Here is a 6,000-nt window from a genome sequence, read left to right as displayed (position 1 = left end):
ACTTCTAAGATACACATATATTATACCCAAAAATAAAAATACATATATTACGTTTTATTTTTTTTTTTTTTTGTAACCAAGATACACCTATATTACAATTTTACAAGGGAACTTCTAAGGTATATGTACATTAGGGAACTATTACATTTACCACAAGGAAAGTCCAACCGTTAACTGCCATTGCGGATGAACCAGCCCTTTGATGGTACTCTCTCCATAAAATTGAATTGGTGCTTACACAACTCTAGCACTCGGCGCTCTCCTCTTTGGTTCGTAAACCATAGAGTGGTGGGGCACAGGATTGGTTCATTCACACCTTTTAAGGTCACTCGGGCCCTTTCATGTAGGGAGTAGATCATCTACTTGCAAGGGTTGTCATCTCCTCATACCCTTCCACTACATATTTAGAATAGGGTTCATCTTTAGTTTATCTTGTAAGTGCTCAAAGGTGGATTCCCTTCTTAAATGTATGGTAAAGAGGTGTGAGATGAGCATAATCCTCTATCCCTGTAGGTAGAGGATCTGAAGTCTAATGTAGGCTTTTAGATTCATTAAAGCCTGTTAAAGCCCTATCTATTACGCGTATGACAAAGTGATTATATTCATCTACCTGCAAGGGTTGTCCTCTCCTTAGATCCCTCCATCACATATTTAGGATAAGGTCCATCTTTAATTCACCTTGTAAGTGTTCAGAGGTGAATTTCCTTCTTAAATGTATGTAAAAGGTGTGATACGAGCATAATCCTCTATCCCTGCAACTAGAGAATCTGAACTCTAATGTAAGCCTTTAGATTCATTAAAGCATGTCTATTACGCGTATGACAAAGTGGTCACATTATACTCCTTGGCCTTGGCTTCACCAACCTTGTTCGATAGAATCTTTTGCAATGATCAGTAAATTTCGAATTAGGGCTAGACGCTTACTACCTTTTGGAGAAGCAACGTTTATTTAATGGAAGAAAGATTGTAAAACAACTACTTAGAGCCTCTAAAGTCACATGTGTGAGTTTTATGTTCATAAATGGCTGTGTTTTATTGAAAAATGAATACACGTTATTATTATATATTTTTTTAAATAAGCTACTTTTATATATTGTGAATGAGGGTGTTACATAATATACCATCAGACAGAATAGAATCCACGACTTCTTCACAAAAAGACATTAGTTTTACCAACTGAGCAACATTGCGATGGTAATGAATGCATATTAAATACAAAAATGGGAAATAAAACTTTATCCATAAGAAAAGAGACCTGTCTAGAATAGAAGATTACAATAAATCATGGAACTACCTATAATAAAAAAATTATAATAAGAGAAATACCTAAAATAGAAAGTTGTAGTAATTAAATTACCAAAAACGCAAGACGCACAATAATGTCAGATGACACTCCCCTCAATATGAAGCATGAAAATCATGAATGATCATCTTGGACTGAAAATGATAGAACAATGCATGACTAAAGGGCGTGGTAAATAAATCAGGAAGTTGCTCAGATTAAGCAATCTTGGTTGGATCGAAGATGATGGATAACACACGACCAAGGGAAGTGATAAATAAAACAAGAAGCAAACAAGTTTGCTTAGCAAGAATGTTAACCGGGCATACATGTTTCAGAACAAAAGAGATTAGTTAAGGTTTAGGATTTTGAGTCTAGGATTCAAGATTTTGAATTTAGTGCTTAAGATTTTGAATTTAAGGTTTAGGATTTTAGAATTAGGCTTCGATAGTAATTCATGCAAGATTTAGTATTCATGGTTTAGGTTTAGCATTAAGAGATAGTTTTGGATTTTTTGTTACACAACATAGATAATGGGGGATTTGGCTAAATCGTACTAATTTAGCACAATGAATGAAATTTAGGACGAGGATTTGAAATTATGAAGAAATGAAAGAGACAGTGGGTTAGCAACAGCTAAAGTAGCAACCGGGGATGGAAGATTGGTTGCCATGGGGAAGAAAATCGAACCAATGTTAGGTTGATAGCAAGTTGAGTTTAGAATTGACTAAGTATTGGTGGTCGTGTGTGTTTTATTGAGAAACGAATGGATATAAAGACAAGAACCGGAGATAACTTTCTCCAAAAAAAAAAATCTATCTCGAATTGAAAACTACGTACAAAAATAAATAAATAAAAAATTACAACAAAAGAAATACCAAGAACGGAAGAGTACAACAATTAAATTACCAAAAATAGAAGACACACAATAATATCAGATAACATTGAATCAATCAATGGGAGTTTATCCATGCACATCACACAAATAAAATTTTTGTTTCCTCGCAGGGAGAATATAATGCTTTCGTCTAGACAATGAAACCGCATGGATCACACCATCAAATACTATTGTTTTCTCATTACAAAAAAAAAAAAAAAATATTATTTTCTCCTAAATAAGTTTACACTTAAAACTTATATTTATCAAATATATTAATCTTTAAAACACTTAAATGATGGAGCCCATTAGAGTCTATAATCATGTTAGCCGTTGCTTTTCCTTATATTAGAGTAGAGTAAATAACACCTTAGATGTACTTTTCGAATTGGACACCTAAGGTGTAATCTACCCCAGAAGCAAAGAAATTTATTGAATTCAAAATTTGTTACAATTAGATAATAATTTTGTATTTTAATATGATATATCTGTTTCAATAAAGATAAACATATGGTTCTATTTGGCATAACAACTAGTGGAAATAACATATTAATAGATCAGTCTCATCATAACCATTATTTTAAAATATACCAAACAGATAACATTCAATGTATTTTATATTATAGATTGTAAGGTATAAGAATAGTGCAATAGGCACGCATAATTTCAACAAACCATAGGGACAAATTTGTAATAAAGTAAGAATAAGGTCACACCAACGTCCATGCAAAATTGAAAATAATAATAATAATAATAATAATGTAGAAAATTGAGACCAACCCCAACTACCTGGTCGGGTTAGTTTGGAACTTTTAAGACTCCTTTGTATTTGGTGGATGAATTGATTAGATTCACACCAAACCCATCCCAACCATTTCGACAACTATTCATTTTTTTCTTTTTTATTTTTTCCTTCAAAACTACTAGCTTTATATAGAGGCAAGATCATTTATTAGTCTGTGATTATCTCACACTTTTCTACCATATATTAGAAGGAAATTCATAGGAGACCCATTAGAGGTTCCACATCTAACTCATCTTGTCAAAACTTAGAGGTGGGCCCTCACCTAATATATGGTGGAGAGATGTTGGGAGGGAGGCATAGACTTCTACCTTTATGGATAGAGGATCTAAACTTCTTTATATAGCGGGTGAAAAAAACTGTTGTTTTTTTCTTTTTCTTTTTTAACATGCTCCTCTAAAATGAGTGTTTACACTCTCTCCTCCTTCTGAGTGGTAGTATTGGATTATTGCAACTATGTACATGCAAAGCCATGGCTCCACCAAGACCTCGAGGTGGTCGTCTGCCAGGCCCACCATGCCTTTGCCCTAGAAGGCTTAGTCACCGCCCTCCCTAAAAAACCTTAATCCCCACAGAGCTACACTAACCCAGGAACTGGACCCTCTCGTCAATCACCGATATATTGTCGTTCAACAAGGTATGAAGAGGATGAGATTGAGGTAGGAATCCAAAATGTGACATTAAATAAATGTTCATCAGTCACATAAAACACATCCTCATAGGTATGGATGTCCGTAGTCCAGTACAACTGCTCCAACACCAGGTGTTGCGGGCTAATCCTGGTGTGCAGCATAGTCCTCTTCGGTACCCTCACAATAATCTTCATAGTAGCCACTACCCTGAGGGTAGTGTGACTCATCATAGGGTGCTTCAAAGGACATGCCATCGGACTCTTCAAAACCTGTAGGATAGTCTAACAAAGCAAATGCACAGAAAGGAATGAATTCAAAGGAACTCAGCAGGGCAGTTAATCCATCATACATAAACCATATGATACAAGTCATAACATGATGTAAATGGTATGAGATAGATGATGCAATTATGATTCTAACTCTACATATGCTAGTCTCTATGGTGGACATGCTTTAAGTCATAGCACCATACTTCCTTGGGTATGTCTCAAATCACTCTTCCCTCAACCATCCAGGTATCTTGGGTTCTCCGGTGTGAATTGGGTCATGCATCCATCTCGGACAATTCCATGGTTGGGGTTTAGGTCACCACTCTCTCACATCACCATTGGTATAAGTATTGGCGCATGTCACGGTAAAGCCTAGCCCAATGTAAGTCATCTACTCAGTCATACCATGTCAGATCCAGATACGTCCATTCCTCACCCAAGACGATCCTTTCCGGTATCCTTTGTCACACCCCACCCAGCCGGATCCTGTCATTACCCGAATGCCCGTGGGGTGATACACCGCAAGATCTAGGTTCAATGACAAATCCATACAAAACATGATATAGCATAATTAAATGGACAAGAATAAATCAAGTTTATCATACTAAGTTATCAAAACCGAAATAATGGTTACAATCATCCATTACTTCAAAATAAAAATATAACATCAGAGTTTTGAAAAGAAAAGAGAGTAATTTTCAACGCAACGGAAAACTAAACTAAACTAGTTCTCTAATAGAATCCCACCCAAAAGAATAGTCTTGATACTGGCATGAAGCTCCATGTGCGTCCACTTCTTCTTCGATCACTCCTTAAAGAAGATATACTAGCAACAGATCCTCCATTTGGAAGAAGTCCTCATATCCTGTAGCATAATCTAATAGAAAAAAGACATATAAAAGGAATGAGTTCAACAAAACTCAGTGAGGTCAACTCAACATCATATCACACATTCATTCTCAAGATTCCACACCACACATATAACATAAATATCGATAATGAAATTAATGACAATGATATGATATATGAATGATTATGCTCCTAACTCTATCATGAAGTCTCTATGGTAGACACGCATTAAGTCACACACCAGTCTTCTTTGGGCGGTCTCATTACTCTTCCCTCACGGCTCTGATGCACGTCTGTTGGGTTCTCCGCGGTTGTTGTGTAAAGTCCTGTCAAGCCATGGTTGGGGATTAGGTCACCACTCTCTCACATCACCATTGGTATAAGATCTGGCGCATGTCAAGGATAATCCTAGGCCCAATGCAAAGTCATACGGTCTCGTACTACATGTGGTATAGATACTTCCCCTATGGCACCAACCAACTCGGTTCAGTATCCAATATCTCCCCTCATGCCTAGTGCCTTGTTGGTTTGATACTTTCCCACCTAGAGTCAACGTATCATATGGCACCAACCAACTCGGACTACGTTGACCCCTAACCCTATGGTCATGCACATATAATGGACAGGATGTTCTCAATGTCCTCTCACGGGTCATTTCACCGGTCTTGAGCGCCCATGAGCCCTTGTCTATTATATGCAACCCTACCATCTCATGATGACAATGGGCCTGCTTGACACACAGGACCCAACCACTAACATCACGAGTTAACCGGCTTCAATACCCCTGCCGAAAGGGTAGTAGTACTCATGAGGTCACCTAACCAAAGACTTCTAGACATGCCCTAAATATGTAAATCAGTAATCGGGAAAGAGCCAAGGGCACCATAGGAATGCGTCCCATACCGCCTCCTCTGGTATCCTATGGCAGAAATGCCAAAAGGGCATTCCCCATTTCCAACCACAATATGAGCAATCATATAATGTCACTAGGGCAATGGGTGAACCGACAACCCTAATAGAAAATACAAGGTAGAAGAAATAATAATATTTCTCCTCTCATTCAATCACATTCCATTTCATAATAACAATAATAGATTTCAAAGCAAGGAGCAACATCAGAAGTAACAATAAACATAAATTATAGCAATTCATATTTAACATAAGACATAAAATAACCACAAGATAAAACTAAAGCAATACAAGATATCAATAATGAAAAGTAACTAATATTATTACACATGTAATATAAAGTTAAGTATAGTCCTCACCTTTTACTTTGTTCTTCCTCC

The sequence above is a fragment of the Hakea prostrata genome, chromosome 7 (genome assembly GCF_041222555.1).
Source record: "Hakea prostrata isolate BN-2017 chromosome 7, UWA_Hpros_2, whole genome shotgun sequence".
In the NCBI taxonomy this organism is placed as follows: Eukaryota; Viridiplantae; Streptophyta; class Magnoliopsida; order Proteales; family Proteaceae; genus Hakea; species Hakea prostrata.
The sequence above is the reverse complement of the archived record's forward strand: the minus strand, read 5'-3'. Positions refer to the sequence as shown.